Source organism: Trichechus manatus, unplaced genomic scaffold (assembly GCF_000243295.1).
Source record: "Trichechus manatus latirostris isolate Lorelei unplaced genomic scaffold, TriManLat1.0 scaffold00325, whole genome shotgun sequence".
NCBI classification, from domain to species: domain Eukaryota; kingdom Metazoa; phylum Chordata; class Mammalia; order Sirenia; family Trichechidae; genus Trichechus; species Trichechus manatus.
Window position 1 is genome coordinate 617281 of NW_004444261.1, and position 21891 is coordinate 639171.

A 21891-nucleotide genomic window follows, 5' to 3' on the forward strand; every position below is an offset into this window, starting at 1 on the left:
TCTCAAATGACAAAGGTTATGGGGAAATTTTATAATAAAATATTTAGAAAATTACAGTGAATTTTTCTGAGGGGTGACATTTAAAACACTATTTCAGCAATTACAAGACAATCATAGGATATTCATTTTTCTTATCAGTTGTGTACATAAATCACAAGGTGGTCACAAGATGTTAGTTATGTAAAGTTTCTTATCTATGTTTAGCATTTATTTCCTTGGAAACATTCTGCTGAGCATAACAAAAAGATGAACTTCCTTATAATGTACATAGAAAATGCCTGAACAGGAATTATATATCTAGAGGAGAAGAAGAACAACAAAATACTTTCTTAACTGAACTAGCTGTCAGACATTTTGGTCATGCCAAGTGCCTCTGGTTAGATTTAAAATGCTCTTGTTCATTCCTTCCTCTTGATCAAGAATTTCTGGAGAAATTCCTTTATCACAGTCTTTGATCACTGTAAGAGTGCTGTATTCTGCATGGTCTTAGTTGGAAGTTTAAGGTGCTCATACATTGACCTTTTAAGACTCCAGTCATTACTTGACTGACAGAGACTGGAGAAACCCCATGAGTATGGCCCCCAAACACTCTTTTAGCTCAGTAATGAAGACACTCCTAAGGTTCACCCTTGAGCCAAAGATTAGACAGGGCCATGAAACAAAATGAGATTAAAGGGACACACCAGCCCAAGAGCAAGGACTAGAAGGCCAGAAGGGACAGGAAAGCTGGTAATAGGGAACCCAAGTTGGAGAAGGGAGAGAGTTGACAAGTCTTGGGGTTGGTAACTAATGTCACAAAACAATATGTGTACTAATTGTTTAATGAGAAGCTAGTTTGTCCTGTAAACCTTCATCTAAAGTACAATAATAAATAAAATAGAAAAAAAAAAACCTCCAGTCACTACAATATGTAGTAGCCAGGCAACATTCGTCATTTTAACCCTTTTCTTCAAAACGCTGTAGCTAAGTCACTTTCTTGCGATGTTTTCATGAGGATTGTTTAGAGATAAAGGTTGAATCTTCAGGAACAACTTGGCATTACAGAAGGTGGCTGGCACTAGGGCACATATTCAGAGATTGTAGAAAATTGAGTCTCTTCAAAATACATAACTCTTTGCAAAGGTAAATGTTTTGTAGTGTGGTTGCAAATGTTAGATAAGCATTTCATAGCACATTTGATTATGCATACAGTGGCTATTTTGTTAATTAAGATGACTATTCCTGTTTGTAACATGGAACACAACCAGGAACCAACACTTTCTGGTAACTAGTTAAAAAGGTCAAAAAAAGGAAGTAACACTTATGGGGATAATTGTGTGTCCCTGTGGCAGATTTCAGAGATATGCTATTCTACTTCTTTAGAGGTATTACTCTAAGAGCAGTATGAAGTGTTAGTACTAGTACAGACTCCTCCTAGTTGTGCTAATAAGAAACCTAAGGCAATTAACATAAAACTGCTTCAATTATTAAGCAGATTCCAAAAATTTCAACAACTTACATGGAGTCTTGTTCCATCAACTTTGGATTAGCTGTCTACCTCTGAAGTTGCCTGCTTCTGGCCACCAATGCATTTGAGTGTAACCTTCAGGTCTCTAGAAGGCTGGCAAGTCCAAAAAGACGATTTAATTTTCTTTAATTGAGACAAATGGATCCAAGCTTTAATTCCCTGTAATTTAATAACACACGAACTAGTAAGGAGGAGGAAATATGGCCTTTCCAATGAGGTTCTGATGAGTCTTTTAATTGATATCTTTTCCAGTATACATAGTCTCCTGGGACAATGTTACGTAGATTCTTGGATTCTAAATTTTGATCATGAAAAGCTTTTTTGATCTGTGAAAAATATGCTTTAGAGTATTAAAGATTTAGAATATTTTAACAATTCAGGTTAAATAATGTTAGAATTGATGCATTTGAATTATGGTGTCGGCAAAGAATGCTGACTATACCATGGACTGCCAGAAGAACGAACAAATCTGTCTGGGAAGAAGTATAGCCAGAATGCTCTTTTAGAAGCAAGGATGGTGAGTCTTTGTCTTTTATACTTTGGACGTGTTTTCAGGAGGGACCAGTCCCTGGGGAACGAAGGACATCATGCTTGGTAAATTAAAAGGTCAGGGAAAATGAGAAAGGCCCTCCGTGAGAAGAATTCACACAACGGCTGCAACAACAAGCTCAAAAATAGCAATGATTTTGAGGATGGCTCAAGACCAAGCAGTGTTTTGTTCTATTGTACATAGGGTCTGTATGATTTGGAACTGACTTGATAGCACCTAACAACAACAAAAACAAGAAATTATAATTAACAGATCTTTTTCAGGCATTTGCATTATTTTATTGTGAGTGTTTCTACAAGGAGGCTTCAGGGATTCCTTCAGGGAGAAAAGGGGAGTTCTGTCAACCCTGCTGACTAAACAAAAATCTAATCAACATAGCGAGTACAGAAGATTGATTTTTTTTTAAATAAGCTTTACCACAAAAATATAAAAAGGAAAAGAAAGGAAGGGAAGGAGCAAAAAAAAAAAATAATAATAAAGTAAATGAAGATAAAGAAAGGAAAAGTTTCACTGCCTTCCTGCTGCCATATTTTATGGTTCTATTGCAACGTTTAAGCTCTAGAGTTCCTTGGACACAGGACAAGATATGGTAGAAAGAAGCAAGGTATCTTCAGATTAAAAATTTGTTTTTATTTAATATTGATAAGTTATTTAAGTTCTGAAATTCCGTTTTCTAATTTTTTCAATAAAAATAACAAATCCCATAAGGATTTATAGTTAAAAAAAAAAAAGAAAGAAACTTAAAACAAAAACACTGAGCCAAGAAACTATTTGTTCTGTAAGCCTTCACCTGAAGTACAATTAAAAAAAAAAAAAAAAACAACAATAAAAACAAACAAATTAAAAAAAAAAACAACACTGAGCTAAAATGGGCACACTTTAGATATTCAATAAAAGTCCAACACCAACTTCATCAAAAGAGTGCTAGACCTACATTATATTCTCATGCTTAGATTCATGACTCTTCCGATTCACTATAGTACAATCTTAAATAATTTAACTTTGCTTCACTCAGGTTTGTCATTTATCAGATTTGAATAACCCTACCAAATCTGTCACCTTGTTATTTTGAAGTTACTTCAAATGACCCTCAAATAATGTTTTTGAATATACTCTATTTATTATAATGTGCTATATAATGTGAGACATTATTATAATAAATCCACCGTTTCATCTATATTCATGAACTTATTATGCTCTCATATCTTTTTGGCCATAAGCCTGCTTTACTTTCCAAATAAGTTATAGCTCAAAATTAATAATTTAATCACGGACTTTGTGGCTATTCCAAATCTTAATTTTATAAAAATTGAACTCTTTCCAACCACTAATATTCTTTAATAGACATGTGTTTACTTAAATGTGAATGGAAAACATGGCAATGAATATTGATGATGGTGGCACAATATGATGATGTGATTGGTTCCATTGAATTGTGCAAGTGGAGAAGGTGGAATTGGCAAATGTTGTGCTATCTATATTTTTACAATGATAAAAAAATAGAGGTACAATAAAAAATGTGAAAAAAATAACTAAGGTACTTAAAAAAACTCAATACCTTCCTGTCATAGAGGGTTGATATGAGTCAGAATTGACTTCATAGCACACAACAACAAAAACAGGACCCATATGCAGAACTTTTACATTGATAGGTCTGAGTGAGGTTCAGGTAGAGTTGTTTTTGCTGTTGTTGCTGCTACTGTTGTTGTTTAGTTCCCAGATGCCTCTATTAAGCAAGTAGGATTGGGATCGCTGGTCTATGGTATGTGCTCTCCTATATATGAGTATAGACTCATTTTTATTAATATATCTTGAATTTATTGGGAATGATTTTACCAACCACACTCACAAGAACCATATATATTGACCAAAATGTCAAATTATTACATTTTGACAGCAAATGTATATGTGAATTAGATCAGCTTTACTTCATTTACAGGCATTTTGGTCAATCCCTTTCATTTTTCTCTCACTATCACAATTGTAACTTAGCTACTTGTTCCCAATCTCAGGTAATTATCAGTTTTTTGATATTTCCATTTATGTAAGTTAAACAACTATACCTAATTGAATGTATTGTTAGTGCAAAATAATCTTCAGTTGTTCATTGGGGTTTTCTTGTGAACAATGTTGGAAGCCAGGGTCTAATTTATTTTAACTACTTTTCAAACTTTTCTTGGAAGAAAAGAAAACAAGATGGTAGGAGTTTTTATTGCTGGGTCCCCCTGAACCATTGAAAACTGTCGTGTTTAAGCATCGGGAGTCATAAAGTGGTTAGAGCATCAGAGTAAAAGAGTACTGGGATATGTTATCCAAGTCGTGAGACCCTTTGTGTCTTCACTTAAATATCACCTTCTCAATCAGGCTTACTGTGATCATTTTAGTGAAAACTGGAAGCCCCATCCCCCAATTCTCACTCTCCCTGCCATATTTTTAATAAGAGCACATACTTTTCTTCTTGTAACAAACATAATTAAAAACTTAAAATGTACTTTCTGTTTCAGTTCTTCTTTATTGTAACAAAGCACCTCAAAACACAGTGATTTAACACAGCAACAACTGCTTATAATCTCTTACTATCTCACGTGTTGACAAAGGGACACTTCTGCTCTAAGTTGTGTTTGTTGGAGTTGCAGTCATCTGGAAGCTCAGCTAGTCTGGAATGTGTAAGATGAATCCCTTACATGGCTGGCAGTTGTCATTGGCTCTCAGACAGGAGCTCAAACAGGGCTTTCTACTAGAGTGTCTTGTTAATCTTCCAGATGATTTCTTCTTTCTGGGGAGGCTTTACCCCAGCGTGGTGGCTGAGTTTCAAGAGGGTTTATTCCTAACAGCAAGGATGGAAGCTGAAGATCTCTTAAGGTCTAGAAACAGAAGCTGCACAATGTCATTTCCCCTGAATTCTCTTAGTCAAAACAAAGCATTTGGCCTTCCCAAGATTCAAAGGGCAGGAAGTAGGCTCTACCTCTCTGTGGGACAAGTGGCAGAGAATTTGCAGGAATATTTAATCCACTGCACCTACTTATTTTGTAATGTTTCAATTTTACTAGAATGTAAGCTCCAAGAAAGAAAGTAATGTGTTCTGTTTCATTTACAGATATATCTGTTTTTATCTTTTATTTACTTTTGTCTTAAGTTAGCAACAGTACATGAGATACTTAGTTAATATTTGTTAAACTGATTTTTTAATACAAGTAACTAATATATTAGTATTGAGATTATTTCATTTCCAGAGTTTTATCATGACAACTCAATCTAGTATCTAAATACTCAAAACTAGTTGTTGTTGAGTCTATCACAACTCACAGCAACCCCATGTGTGTCAGAGTAGAACTGTGCTCCATAGGGTTTTCAAAGGTTGATTTTTTGGAAGTAGATTGTGAGGCTTTTCTTCTCAGTGGATTCAAATCTCCAAACCTGCAGTTAGTAGCCAAGCTTATTAACTGTTTGTATCACCCACAAAATTAAATTTGTGTAATATAACATACAGACAATAAAATCTACATATGTAAGAGTCTGAGATATTTCAGAAAGCAGCACACTAAAGTTTTGTCTTTGCATTATCAATTAAAATAGGTGTGCTAAGCAAGTTAATTGCATAAACAAGACTGAGGAGACAGTGTTTAACTAAATCAATAAACAAAACAACCCCTGAGACTATAAAAAGTTTTGGAGCCTTTCAGGATGTTGTTAATATGCAAATGTATAATAAAACTAAGTATATTTTGGCTAAAATGTGTACATACAAATTTAGAAAGTTTTTAGAACTTGTTCTTTTCAAATATTAAAAATAATGATTACTACTTTTGATATTCATGAACTCTTCTATAAATTTCCCTGCAATTTGCATGTCACCCATAAAGAGATGGTTCTTTGAGTTGTGCAAGTTATGAAAGTCATCTTCTATAATTGTGCAATGTCTAACTTTTGATGTATGTGTTGGTAAATAACCCAGGTTTAAATAAACATTTGCTATTCATCATCTTAAGAAATAGGACCATTGATTTATAAATGTATTCAAAAAGCAGAGCTGCAAAAGGCATGAGTAATTTACAAAGGTATTTGTTCTCTCTTTATTGAATATCGTATGCCATATATACACACAATTCTTATGATAGCATCTTTCAATTTTCATGAGAATATAAACAAAGGCAGATAATAAAATATAATTGATATTATATGTATCATCACTACTGCTTACAATAAAATATGTTGTGTAGAAAAAAGCAAACTTATTTTTCGTTTAGTAAGTTCTAGCTAAGGGTAGTGCAAAACTCAGAACCTGTTCACATAGTCCCTAGTCTGCTTAAGACATGTTAGCATTTAAAACATAACCTCTGCTAGAATCCCTCTTCCGATGATAAATAAATAATCTAAGTGATTATCTAAACATATAGCTTATCAATTTGAGCTGTCTTGAGTTAAACCTTCAGGTGACATGTTTTGACATTCATTCCAATTATGTTGAAATTCAGATTTCAATGCCAAGTGTCCAAATTTTGCTCATACATTTGAGTCATTTAGACCAAATGAAATTTAGTCTGAGTAATCTTGAAAATATAATTTAGTTTCTATTTTATCATAGTTGCATAAATGCTTAAATCAGGGCTTATTCGATGAATGATTTTGTTGAAATTTTATAACAAAATAACATCATATAGATGATGATATTATAATCAAAAAGGATAACAAGCTCCCTCAGAAGGCTACTAATGTTCTAATATAAACTGTAAAGCATTACTTAAAGGATAAACTTTATATCCTTCATCCCCTTAGTCACATTATTCAAAATCATGCACCCTACTATACTAAAAATAAAAATTCTGCTGTTTATGACTTGTGCTATTCATATTTCATATGTTTTATATATATTCTCCAGTTTAATTGCTATAAAATTGTTTAGAGTTAATTTTGTTATTAACAAAAAATTAATAGTAATTATTAAAGCTTTTTAAAACTCTATTTACCCCTAAACTATTTCTACATCTTAATAGATACATGTACCAGCAGAGAATTACTAATCCATTATACCCAAAAATAAATTCACATGAAATAATTAATGAAAATGACAATAAGTAGAGGACCATTTTACTTTGTTTAAATTATTTTTTAAAACATAATATAAAATTTCATAGTATTTTCGCTTATACCAAAAAAAAAAATTCTGAGAAAGACAAAGATGTGAATTCAAACAATCAAAATCTTGTGAAATATAATATTTTCAGCTTGAGAACAGATAATATCTACAGGAATATTTTAATATTTGATTTGATTAAAAGCCAACTGCCTACACCTGTTCATTAACGGAATAGGAATTATTGAGGACACCAAAAAAATTTCTTAAACAACGTTTCCACTGAAGAAGCTTAAGATCTAAATTGTCTAAGAAAAAAAAAATGCCATTTTGAGATGCAGATAAAATGAAATCATATTCCAGAACGCAATCTCATTAAATTGAAAAACAAATCAATGTTTGTATTTCTGTACAACTTCAGTAATAGTTTGTGTAACTTCAGTAATTTTGTCTATTTCCATACATAATCACTGAGTACTTACAGAATAGGAGATAGTACTATTATATCATGCCAATTCCCTAATATGCACATGGGACACAAACAGACACAGTCCAGATCCTCCACCTCCATCATATTTCAGTTGATTCAATTATCAAGTATACAAGCAGCTAGAGTGCATTGACAGCCGACAAGAAGGATACCCAACACAGAGTAGATGAGAGGATTCCTAGAGGCTTCCTAGAGGAAAAATGCCTAAATTGAGGATTCAAGAATGAGATTTAACTAGATGAAGTTCCCAAAGAGGCAGGAATCATTGTATCTTCACGGAGTGGGAAGAGTAAAGGAAAGAGAAAAGAATCTTGGCGAAACAAGCATGTATTGGCCCATGAGTAACTTTGCAAGATGCTAAAAGGACTTGACGTACATAATCCAAAACCCAGTAGGATGCCATTAGATGTTTCGAAGCAAGAGACAAGAGATTGACCATTAGACTTCAATTTTTAGAAAATTTATTCCATGGTAGAAAAAAAGGTATCAAAAGATTTATTATTGGAGACTATTGCAGTATTCCAGGCCACAGATGATAGCGACATAAGGAGGAAGAGATACAGATTTATTTAAGAACTGTTAAATGCATAAAATTACTAGACTTGTTATTATACTCAAATATTCTATAACAAGTGAGTGTCTTCTGCACAGAGTACATATAGGGATGATTAAATTATTTATAGGAAATGAATCATATGACTATACAGTTTCAAGTACATTTTTTGTATGCAATCCTGCATTGTCTAACGTCAATGATATGTTCTGTGGAACCAGATGTTATGAGATTTGGACATTGTGCGAACACCGTATCATATACAGGCAGTCACCAGGTTACTAACATCTGACTTACAGACTACTCATACTTAAGAATGGACTGTCATAAAGCCTATTATATTGAAAATTTGAGCTAAATACATACAATATTCATAATAATGAATGCACTTGCTACTTTGTGATCCCCACAACAATATTTCTAGGTTTGGAGGTGTTTCTTGTTACATCCACTACCTCCTGTTCTCTGATCGGGATTTCTAAACTCTATTATAACCTTATGGGACCAAGGACATATATGCAGTCATTTGTTGCCTGAACGGACATTATGCGGCCCATGACTGTGTATATAAAGGCTAATTTTTTTTAATGTATTTTACCTTCTAGAAGAGCTTTACTTGAAATTGTAGTTAATCAACATTTCTACAGTGACTAAATGAAACAGAATCTGACAGAATGCAGAAATTATTGAACAATATCATTAACATCACATACAAGTAAAACTTTGCTGAAGGTCATTCAGAAGTGCTTGTAGCAGTACATCAACAGGGAACTACCAGAAATTCAAGCCAGATTCGGAAGAGGACGTGGAATGAAGGACGGCATTGCTGATATCAGATGAATCCTAGTTGAAAGCAGAGAATACAAGAAAGATGCTTACCTGTGTTTTATTGACTATGAAAAAACATTCAACTGTGTGGACAATAACAAATTATGGATAACACTGCAAAGAATATGAATTCCAGAACACTTAATTGTGCTCATGAGGAATCTGTACATAGACTGAGGCAGTCTTTTGAATAGAGCAAGGAGATACTTCATGATTTAAGGTCAGGAAAGGTGTATGTCAGGGTTGTAACCTTTCACCAAATTTATTCAATCCGTATGCTGAGCAAATAATCCAAGAAGGTGGACTATATGAAGAATGAGGTATCAGGATTGGAGGAAGACTTATTAGAAACCTGCAATATGCAGATGACACAACCTTGCTGCTGAAAGCAATGCGGAATTGAAGCACTTACTTAAGAAGATTAAAGACTACAGTATGGATTGCACCTCCACATAAAGAAAACAAAAATCCTCACAAGTGGACCAATAAGCAACATCATGATAAATGGAGAAAATATTGAAGTTGTCAAGGATTTCATTTCACTTGGATCCACAATCAATGCCCAAGGAAGCAGCAGCCAAGAAATCAAATGATGGGCAAATCTGCTACAAAAGACCTCTTTAAAGTGTTGAAAAGCAAAGATGACACTTTAAGGACTAAGGTGCCCCAGATCCAAGCCATGACGTTTTCAATCGCCTCATAGGCATACCAAAACGGAACAATAAATAAGGAAGACCGAAGACGAATTGGTATCTTCGAATTACGGTATTGGTGAAGAATATTGACTATACCATGGACTGCCAAAAGAACAAAAAAAAAAATCTGTCCTGAAAGAAGTACAGCCAGAATGCTCCATAGAAGCTAGAATGGCGAGACGTCATCTCATGCACTTTGGATATGTTATCAGGAGGGACCAGTCCCTGGAAAAAGACATCATGCTTGATAAGGTAGCAGGTCAGTGAAAAAGAAGACCCTCAAAGGGGTGGATTGACACAGTGGCTGCAACAGTGGGCTCAAGCATAACGATTGTGAGGATGGCACAGGACCGGGCAGTGTTTCGTTCTGTTGTTAAGTAGGGTTGTTACCAGTCGGAACCGACTCAATGGCACCTAACAACAACAACAGATGAAAAGTCTAAATAAAATTCTGGATTTATTATATCTAAATAAAAATATATCATAATTATGATAGGAGCTGTTATTTTCTGTTAATGAGCATGCTTTTCTTACTAAATGAGAACACCTCCTCAGCCTTAGAGAAACTACTGATAAAAATTAAGGATGAAAACTGCCAAAGCATATATTATTGATCCTGCATTTGAAAATACAATGAGTCAGAGGGGAAAACGAAAAGCTTTGAAATCTTAAAACATGGATTAACATATTGTTTCTCCTCCTCCTTTATGTGAGCCTTTATGGATTTAGTTCTCTTAAATGGTTAGTTTTAGTATCATGGGGGAAAAACTGAACTAAAAAAGTGTTTTGTTTTTTTTTTTAATGAAAGAATAGAAAGAGATGAGTCATTTTGCTTCTAAAGTCTGCAAGAATCCTATTTATCAATATACTATTTTAAACTTTGCAGTTTCCAAATCAGATTTCTGTGAAATGTTTTATTCACATAGCAAAAAGGGTGCACTTTCTTTCATCTCTTCCACCCTTTTGCGCATATACTTACTTATCTGACCTTTCTACAGATATAATAGTGGGAGTACAAAAAGAAACATATTTCTTTTCTCAAGGGGCTTCTTCTTTCAAGTAAAAAGTAGTTCCTAAGGGTAGGAGCATTTAAGTATTGAATTTTCCTTCCTTCCAGTCATTTGCCTACTTAGTATGCATTTTCTTTTCCTAAATAAAGTGGTTTTGCTGATACCTGACAAATTTAATTTCTCTTACTATTTTTATATTTGCTAATGCTACTGTTACATTTTTCCTAGGATTACAGAGAGTGTTCTTTTTTTTCCCCCCACTGAACCATCATATACATTCTTTCCCTTTGTCTGCGCTTAGGCTGAACAATAATGAGTCATGGTACTCCATCAATGGGTTTCAAGTAATGGAACAGTGCACAAGGATGTGAAGCATTTTGCCCTAATGGATCATTCTGCAATCATTGGAGAAAGTGTCTTTTGAAATAAAGCAAAATAGTGGAACTGTACTGACTTCATGAATAAGGGAATTGGAAGCAAGTCTATTCATCTGCATGAATATATTATACTTTCAATTTTATGGCCAAGAAGTAAAAGAGTGAATTTTTTTAACAGGTTCCCTGAGCACTCATTGACATTAGTCTCTTTATAATAAAGATAGGTGGAAAAATATTAAAAAGCAGAAAAGCTGAATATAAAAAGTAGAATAAGAGAGTTAACCAATTTATTTGAATAATAAGGTACTAGTGAAAGTGTATCATATTTACTTTGTTATTTAAAAGTTTTTTATGGTCATTTTCATTTCTGTTTACAACCTTATGCTTATATGAATTTTTCCTTCTAAATTTACCTTCCTTCCCTGAAGTAAATGTTCCAAAAAAGAAATTATTTATCATCAAATATCTTTAAGTGTCTGAATATGTCAATGAATATGTGCTTTGTTTCTTCATACCTCTGTTTGAAAATATCTTTCTGTATTATCTATACACAATACTGATATATAGAAAGATAATTTAAGGGAAATTAGATCATTTTGTGCTCAGTTTGTATTTGTTAGAGATGGAATTTTTCTATAGACTATTACTTCTTAGTGTATGAAAGAGCAAGAGAATTTCTATTTCATTGAGCCAGCAAGTTTAACATGCCATTTCATATGCATATTGGGGCAATGCATAGAAAAATGTATGAAGAAATAATGTGTGCCAGTCTAATTACCCTGAGATATGCAACACATAGAAAAAATGGTGTGGGGAAATCTGAGGCATTAGCTAGAGAAGCCTGAATTTGAATTTTGGTTCTGCCACTCCCTGGCTGTGTAAGTCCCTTGAGCTCTCTGGAAAGTAAGGTTATTTTCTTAGTTGTTAAAATGAGGGAAATGATATATGGGACAGATTCTAGAATTAAATTAACACTTTTAATTGAAATGTCTAACTTGGTTTCTGGCACTAAAATGTTAGTTCATCTCTTTCTTGATTGAGAAAATTATTATAAATTACCTATGAATCCCCCAGAAAAAGAATAACTTTTCTCAGTCCTTTGATCTACTAGATAATTAAATCATACACAAGTGGTCAATTATAATTTTAATCCCTCAGATTGACAATTAATATTTTTTCTGAAGATATATATTGGCTACAGAGTAACATTTTCTTCAAAAATTTTCTTTTTAGCCCTAAGATATATTTTAATTATTTTACAAAATACTGAAAACTCAGGCATGATACAGCCCAAGAGAGATGCTGTAAAAATTGTGATAAATTCTCATGTATAATATAAATAAATGAATGAATAAACAATAAAATAAATACAACATTCTCATTTTTCCTATAACTAAGTTCCTATGATGTTTATAAAATATTAAATTGTATTTTCTAAAAGATAAACAGACACCACTTGTCCTGTCATTCAAGACTATTTATCACCTGTATCAATCTACTTTTATTATTTCATTACTTGAAGTTCCAGTCCTAATACTTATTCTCTAGTGTGACACAGCTACAACTAATTGACACACCTTGTGGATTTTTGCTTATGTTTGCCTAGACCCCTGTGGAACTTTGTGCACATGCTCTCTCTGTCTGAGACTGTGTCAATCTTAAAACAAAGCCCCAAATTCTTTGACACTTCTCCCATTGACAAATGAAGCTTATGCCCTTTCCTATGGTATTCAGTCAGACTCGTGACTGCTTCAACCAAAAGAGTTCAGCTGAAGTGATTCTATGTGATTTTCAAGTTTGGTTAGGAAAAGTCAAGTCATACAACCTCCTCTTCTTCCTCTTGAAACTTTTTTTTTTAAAGCAAAAAGAAAGTTTTATTCGGCATATATTCAAAAAGGCAAAAGTGGGAAAGCGACAACCATGCTGCCAGAGCCATGTCTGCCCTGAGTCCAAGGAGATATCACAGAACAGAAAAAAGTGGGAAAACGGACAAGCATGCTGCCTCAGCCATGTCTATTCAAGCCCAAAGAATAGTACAGAATAGGCAAGAATTGGAAAATGGACAAGCATGCTGCCACAGCCATGTCTGCCTGAGTCCAAAGAATATTACAGAACAGGCAAGAATTGGAAAATGGACAAGCATGCTGCCACAGCCATGTCTGCCTGAGTCCTCCTCTTGAAACTTTTGCTTTTGGCAAGTTCTCCATTGAGATGCTTCTTCTCAGAACTGGCACACCTAGTTGTTCAAAGTCCAAGACACATGGAGAAGCCATGTGTGAGTCCTCTGGTTGACAATTGCAGGGCGGCACAACTTTTAAGCCATCCCATTCTAGGCACCAGACATGTGAGTGAAGAAAACTCCAGATACCAAGCATGATACTAGTGCTTCTTCAGGTACTGGTCCCTGCTGATAACGTATCCAAAGTGTGTGAGACATAGTCTCACCATCCTTGCTTCTAAAGAGCATTCTGGCTGTACTTCTTCCAAGATAGATTTGTTCATTCTTCTAGCAGTCCATTGTATATTCCATATTCTTCACCAACACCATAATTCAAATGTTTCAATTCTTCTTTGGTCTTCCTTATTTATTTTCCAGCTTTGGCATGCATATGAAGTGATTGAAAATATCATGGCTTGGGTCAGGAGCACCTTAGTCCTCAAAATGACGTCTGCTTTCTAACACTTTAAAGAGGTCTTTTGCAGCAGATTTGCCCAATACAATATATCATTTGATTTCTTGACTGCTGCTTCCATGGACATTGTTAGCGAATCCAAATAAATGAAATTCTGAACAACTTCAGTATATTCTCTGTATATCATGATGTTGCTTATTGATCCATTGTGAGGATTTTTGTTTTCTTTATGTTGAGATGTAGTCCATAATGAAAGCTGTGGTCTCTGATCTTCATCAGTGTTTCCATTCCTCTTCACTTTCAGCAAGCAAGGTTGTGTCCTCTGCATATTGCAGTTGCTAAGTCTTCCTCCAATCCCTACACTGCATTCTTCTTCATATAGTCCAGCTTCTCGAATTATTTGCTCAGCATGCTCGGATTGAATAAGCATGGTGAAATCAGGGCTGGATTAATGCAGGTGAGGACCTTAAGCACTGATAACCTGTGGTACCCCCTCCTCTGCTTACTCACGCATTCAAATGGGATATGTGAGTTATATATGTATACATGTATACATATATACGTGTGTGTGTGTTTTAGCCATCCATGATGTAACTTCTTTTTGAATGTAACTATAATAATAGTGATTGAACACAAAAATGGCATATGCTATTTTAGCAGAATGAGATGAATTATAAAATTTTTTGTGGATGTAGGGTACTAAGATTTTTACTATACACCTACTTCTTACTTATGAACTATCTCGTTATCAGACATTTCACATTTACACAATAGTAAAAAATCTACTATCCAGCTATTTTGCACCTTACACAATGTATGTCTGACGATAACTAACACTGAGGTGTTAGGTGAGAGTAACACTGGCTGTGATGATTAAGTTTATGTGTCAACTTGGCTGGATCATGATTCTCAGTGATTTGGCAGTTATGTAATGATGCAATTTGACGGTTCTATAATGATGTAATTTGGCGGTGATGTAATAGTGTAATTTGACAGTTATGTAAATGATCCATTTTATGATCTGATCTGGTCATCTTCCATTTTCACATAATGGCTGATTTTCATATATGGACCTGATCTTTGGAACTTAACCGTGTCAATAAGATAGGAATGGGTGTATACCACATTTCCTACAGAAACATTATGCCACATATTCTATAACCAAAAAAAAAAAAAAAATAAGTCAGTGAACTTAGTTGTTTCAACACTCTGCAAAATTCTTGTGATCTCTCACAACAAAAAATTAACTTTCATTAATTGTGCTTCAAATGGCTCATACTTCAGTTTTGATGCTTGTTTCATAATAAATGCTACAATTATAAATGAACAAACAAAAAGATGTCATAAAAGAAAATTTAAAGATAAGAAAACAAATTTACAACAGATTACTATAATTTATTTTTAGATAGATCTTTCATCTCTAACATGTTATAACTAAAAACACTTCTTTCTATTCTTTGCTCTTACAAATTCTGCAATGATTTTATCACTATTAAGCTGCCGAACAATATCTACTTCCATACATAATAAGGATAATAAATTGAGTCTTTCTTGAATCATTGTTGTACACTGAGGGTTTTGTGGTCTCTGTACGGACAAAAACGAGTGTTCTGTTGTGCAGTTTGTGATCATTATAGTTAAGAATATGTGCAAAGCCATTTCAACATTGGGAAAGACACACTGTATTCTGTCTGCTATTATGGAATCATACATGCCCACATGAGTAAAATTTGTCTTTCCTAACTGTAAACTTAATTCTCATGTAAGAATGAAATTTTCACACTTCTCCAAAATACTTTGTATTTAAGTCATTGAGATAAGCCTGCACTAATTTCTTGGATGCCCCCACGCAATCTTCATCAGGTATATCCACATTGTTTAAGAAGGAAAATCTATTTGAAAGAACTTCATACACTTTTGCCCTTCTTTTCATGCAAGATTCAAGTGTGTCAATGATGGTGTAGAATGTGGTTTTGCAGAATTGATCTTTGGCACTCAATACTTCTGGAGCACTTCTGTAATTTATTTGTTTCTTTCTAATGCTTCTGCAATGGTGAACTGTTTGATAATCAGTATTTGGCAGTATTTTCTTTTGTTTTCAAAATTTGCAAAATCTCTTAAATTATGTAAATACTCTGTTAATGACTGATAAAGATCTGTGCATGTCTTTAAATTTAGTTCTGAATCTTGGAAAGCTTGACTCATCTGATGAAATTGCTGCAATATAATATTCCACGTAAACAACATAAATATCTACTCTAGTGTTTGCATTTCGTTGGAGGTTTTTTTCAGCTTCTCTTTTGGTGTCTCCTTTTTGTGGCTGATCTTCAGCAATATTTTCTAAGGCATTTAGAATCTGAATGCATGATTCTAAGCTTGCACTTGTCGCTACAGCATGCACTTCCCAAGGTATATTAGAAAGGTATTTTAGTACTTAGTCATTGCCTAAATATGTTTTAAGAACCACCCATCAGTGAGTAGAGGCAGCAAAAACTGAGACGGTAGGAAAAAAAAACTCAACTGCTTCCAGGCAACAATCTATTGCACTAAGTCCTACAATATTAAGTGAATGCACAGGCCATGGTATGAAAATGGCATATTTATTATGTTCTAAAATTTCTGTTGAATGCTTTTATAACACCCTGACATATGGCAGAATTGTCATAGAACTGGCCTCTGCACTTAGAAAATCAATTTTTCAAACTTTGCATAAATAGTGAAATACTTGTTTTTCAATTTCTTCACCAGTATGACTTTTTAAGTGAGTAAATGTGATAAATCCCTCAACAGGTTTTCCATCTGTTGGAGATATGTATTTTAAAGCAATTCTTAGCTGATCTATATGAGAAACATCAGGAGTGGAATCTACAGAAAAACCAAAATATCAAGCTATACTTATTTTACCGAAAAATAGTTGATCAAATTTTCTCACTTATTAAGTTTATTAATTCTTAACACATTGTTTTAAACATATACGATGGGTTGTCATTTTCCTGTTACTGTATTTTGAGATGTGCCCTGCTAAAAATGGATCAAACTGAGCAACAAGTTCAAGTAAACACCCAAAATTTCCATTTTGTGGGGATCCAAACACTTTATTTCTTCCTCGATAAGACAGTCCGTGTTCAGTGGTTGTTATAATGACAGCAACGTGTTGCAAAACAGCTTTCCAATAATGACGTTCTTCATTAATTTGTGTTTCCAGTTCATGAGTTAAGCCCAAATCATGTTTTCAGTTTAAAAAGGACAACGAACTATCTCTGTGAATTGAACTGTTTTCATGTTTATCAATCATATTCAAGTTGCATCAATCACTAAATGTATCCATGGATAATCTAGAGTTAAATGATTTAGGACTGAATAGTTTGCAAACAAAACAATGCAGAGAGGCAACTGATGGAGTAACCACTCTCTCATAATTTTCACCATTAGCTTTGCACCCTAAAAGTATATTCTGGCTACAGAATCTTGTTTGTTTATCATCCAGAAATTTTTGAAACAAATTTTCAAATGGTCCTCAGTGATGTTGACAATCACTTGGCCCTCTTTCAATCCAATAATTTATATCATTAGCAGAAAAATTATTCCACAAAGTAGAATCTGTATTTTGTTATTTATGGGGTCTGCATTTCATTTTACCTGGATATAAAATTAGGTCACTTTTTAAATCTGGTTCTATAGTAGCAAATTAATTTGAATATTTGAAAATAAATAAAATTTATATAATAAGTAAATTTATAACACAAAACTTACATTCAAATTTGGATGCTAACATAAAAATTTATATTTGAAAATGGGCAAGTAAAAAAATTGATTTGGAACATGTAATTTTGTTCTTCAGGTCTGAGATAGTCAAACAGTACTTACAAGGCAGTCAGAAATAATTTCATTTGTTTGACGTACAGTGTTGGTAGCCCCTTCTCAGATCTCCACAAGTGTTATTCGTCCTGAAATAATACTTAAAAACTTGTGAGCTCACTTTTTGTTCTTTAATGCTGGTCTTCACAGTTCATTGGACTACACCGGTATCTGATGGGGCTGAGAGCGATCGCAAAGAGCCTGATACAAATACAAGGGTATGCTCAATCTGAAGACAGGTTTTGGTTCACTTTGTGCAGGATAGGACCAGATACATTACGAGTAACATGATTACAGTGTCACTGGCACAATCTTATGTGGTCAATGAGAGAGAACTGAATGTGAGGTTATATCTTATCGGTCCAAAGTGAAAAGGAAAACATAATCGTTATCATATACTAAATTTATAAAATATACATTTTATTTCTTTGTGGAATTATTCAGCTCCCATTTTTGGAGATACTTAAATAGTTGATGTAACAATAGCACCACTGTTCGACCAGTAAGTTTGCTTTGCGAGTCATAACAATATCAATTTCTTAAAATAAAATCAATTTGAAGGGAAATGAAAAATAAAATACATTTATATGATTTTTATTATCTAAATATTCATTTAATTTATTTCCTAGAGGAATTGTTCAATTTACTTACCTGGAGATACAAAAATATTCTGATAAACTATAAATGTAATGTTCTAATAAATGTCCTGTGTTGCTTTCTTGGAAGACAAATTTAGAAACACACTCATTGTTGCAAGAAAGAAATATATATTGCATAATAAATAAATATAGAATTTTGTGTCCTCTTAACGTGCCTAATTCCCCATTTATTAGCATATATAGAGTAGTATCAAGCATTGTGTTCCACAGAACAGACAATAAAAAAGAAACTCGCTTGATATATAAATTAAATCTTTTTGTATTAGATAAATATTCTTATTTCCAGTATTTTTTGGATGTGTGCTATGTTAGTATTATAATAAATTATTACCCATGTTAGTATTGTATTAAATGTATGATAGATTGCATCTGCATATATGCCACACATATTTTAAAGTTAAAGTTATAAATATTATTGCTTACAAAACTTAGGACGTATCTCTGTATGTAAATGCTATATAGTTAAGTAACTTGATTGAATTCATTACAACGGTTGACTTATTTGACTTCCCTAGATTTTGCGCATCATCTGGGACTCTAGTTCCCAGTAGTTGTTTACCAGGATGTGTGCAAGAGCATACACTTGCATTTGTATCATGCAAAGAGACTGGCTGGCATTCCTGGTTGTATTTTCTGGATTGGCAGAACATGGATGTATAAGACGGTTCTCTCAAAATGGACTAGAGACCTGTTATCTATAAATTTAATCCATTCTTGCCCAGTAATTGCTCACATTGTATTCAGTTGCATATCAGATGAATGCCACAAAAGTTAGGCTCAAAATCTCACCCAACTCCTTGCTTATTAGAAAGAAATAGAATACCCCCAAGAGACCCACCAAGACAAAGAGTTTCAATTACATGGAAATGGACTGTAGGAGACAGATGTAATTGAAGGTGTTGAAGTGGTAGGGGCCTCACAGCTTAAATGACCTTGAGCATGGATGCCCTCATGATCTTGCATATACTTTATTTCTGGCCAGCACGTTCTCACATGTTGGAGCTGATATTAATTTTATTTAGTGCCCTAACAGTTCCTTTCCACTGCTGCACTCCCTTTTCCGTGTGTCCTGTCTGCTTGGCATCTATGAGTCTTTGCTTTGGAAAACTAGTACATCTATTTTGTTGATGCTGTAAACACTTGCTTAACTTGCTTGTTGGGTAATCTGTCCCTGGGTGAAAGAGTACAACCCTGACACACAACTTTCCAGATTTTAAATCATGCAATATCACCTTGTTCTGTTCAAAGGGCTGCCTTTTGCACAGTCAATAAAACGCAGGTAAACATTTTTCTGGCATTTTCTGCTTTCAGCCAAGATCTATTTGATACCAGCAGTGATGTCCCTCATTCCACATCCTCTTCTGAATCCACCTTGAATTTTTGGCAGTTCTATTTTGATGTACTGCTACAACCATTTTTTAAAATATTTTCAGAATAATTTGACTTGCATGTGATATTAATGATGTTATTTGGTAACTCCCACAATCTGTTGGATCACCTTTCTTTGGAATGGGCACGTATATGGATCTCTCCCAGTCAGTTGGCCAGGTAGCTGTCTTCTAAATTTCTTAGCAGAGATGAGTGAGTGACTGTAGTGTTGCATCTGTTTGTTGAAACATCTGAATTGGTATTCCGTCCATTCCTGAAGCCTTGTTTTTCACCGATGACTTCAGTGCAGCTTGGACTTCTTCTTTCAGTTCCATTGGTTCTTGATCATATGCTACCTCCGGAAATGGTTGAACGTTGACCAATTCTTTTTGGTACAGTGACTCTTTGTATTCCTTCCACCATCTTTTGATGCCTCTTGCATCATTCAATTTTTGCCCATTGATTCCTTCAGTATTGCAATTCGAGGCCTGAATCTCTTCTTTTTCAGCGTGAGTAATGTCAAGCGTGTTCTTCTCTTTTGGTTTTCTAACTCCTGGTCTTTGCACATTTCATTATAATACTTTACTTTGTCTTCTTGAGCTGCCTTTTGAAATCTTTTGTTCAGTTCTTTTACTTTGTCATTTATTTCTTTTGCTTTAGCTACGCTACAGTCAAGAACAAGTTTTGGAGCCCCTTCTGACATCCATTTTGCTCTTTTTTTTCTTTTCTGTCTTTTTAATGACCTTTTATTTTCTTCATTTGTGATGTCCTTGATGTCATCCCACAGTGGTCATTAGTCATTAGTGTTCGATGCATCAAATCTATTCTTGAGATGTTATCTAGAACATAGATAATACAGAAGAATTAATTAAAGTCAGAGATAATTTTAAACATTGCTTCTTTTTCATGGCACATTATAGGGTTTAAAACTATATCTAGCTACCTTTTGAAAAGACAGCTGTTTAAAACATTTATTTCTGTGTTTCACAGCTAGTAAGTGGCAGAAATAGATCAATATTCCACAACTTTGAGCTCCAAATACATCCTTTTAATTTTACCAACTTATGTATAGAAAATATTTAGTGCTCAAATTATTTTGGTTACTATATTTACACCTGTAATTCAATGTTATTTTCTTTTTTTAACCAAAGTTTTGTAATTCAGAAAATGAATGATGACGGTTTATAAACTTTAACATCATTAATTCTTAGGAAAAAAGTGGTTAGAAAAAATTGCAATATACTATTAGTATTTAGAAAATACATACATCTTTTTTTTTCATAATATTCTGTTTTTGCCTCTAATACTTTGTTTTGATTTGTTAATTTCTTCCAAGTCTATTTGCACTCTGTAATTATCTTCCATTTTGTTCAGACAATTAATGAAAAAGGTATTCAGTGGCCCATTTAAATAAATCTCCTTTGAACTCATGTAACATTGTATGGGGTTGTTTTAAATAGGCCCTCCCCTTGAATCCAAATTGGAGTACAGATAAATTAAGCCTTTTTCATTTAGACTCTATTGATCTGATTCTACTATAATGTATTTTCATAAACACACATCTGTTGTTTATCATGAAAAACTAAAAGTGTATTATAATTAGAAATCTGCCAGTAATTTATTTGCTCCTTAACCACCTGCTTCAAACAAGATCATATTATCTTGTGATATAATATTCTTTTGTTATAAAAAATAAGTTCTATAAGAAGGAACATTATTCCAGGATATGAAAATTATCTTGGTTTTAGAGTGATACTTATTTTCAATAAGTGCTTTTGTATTATGTTGGTAGTTATCTAACAAGTACAGTGCATTGTTTTTCAACAATGTTCTATTCTATTGACAGTTAATTATACTGCAAAACAACCGCCTTGGCGAATCAGAAAGCTTATTATTCTCATTATTCACTAAAATTTCACAGTGTATCCTTTTGTCAAAAACAATGTTTTCTCAACTTTTCTTCAATGAAAAATCACCTTATTTATGCTTATGATTTTTAATTTTTATTAGTAGAATCTATTGTGAAGTTAAAATATCAAATGATAATGATTGTTTTTAATGGACTTGTGTCATAGATGTAATTGGAATTACCTGTTGAATTTAGATTATTTTTAAGACTTGTTAAGGCTAAATTATCAAATAGGTACACCAAGCATACACACACTTAGAATACTAATAATGCAGGGGAACAAAAATAATGGAAAAATATTATTTCAAAGGTAAGGAGAGTTTCAAAAATTTACGTAACTCATCATGGATCAGTAAAAATATATGGAGTATAAATTTCAA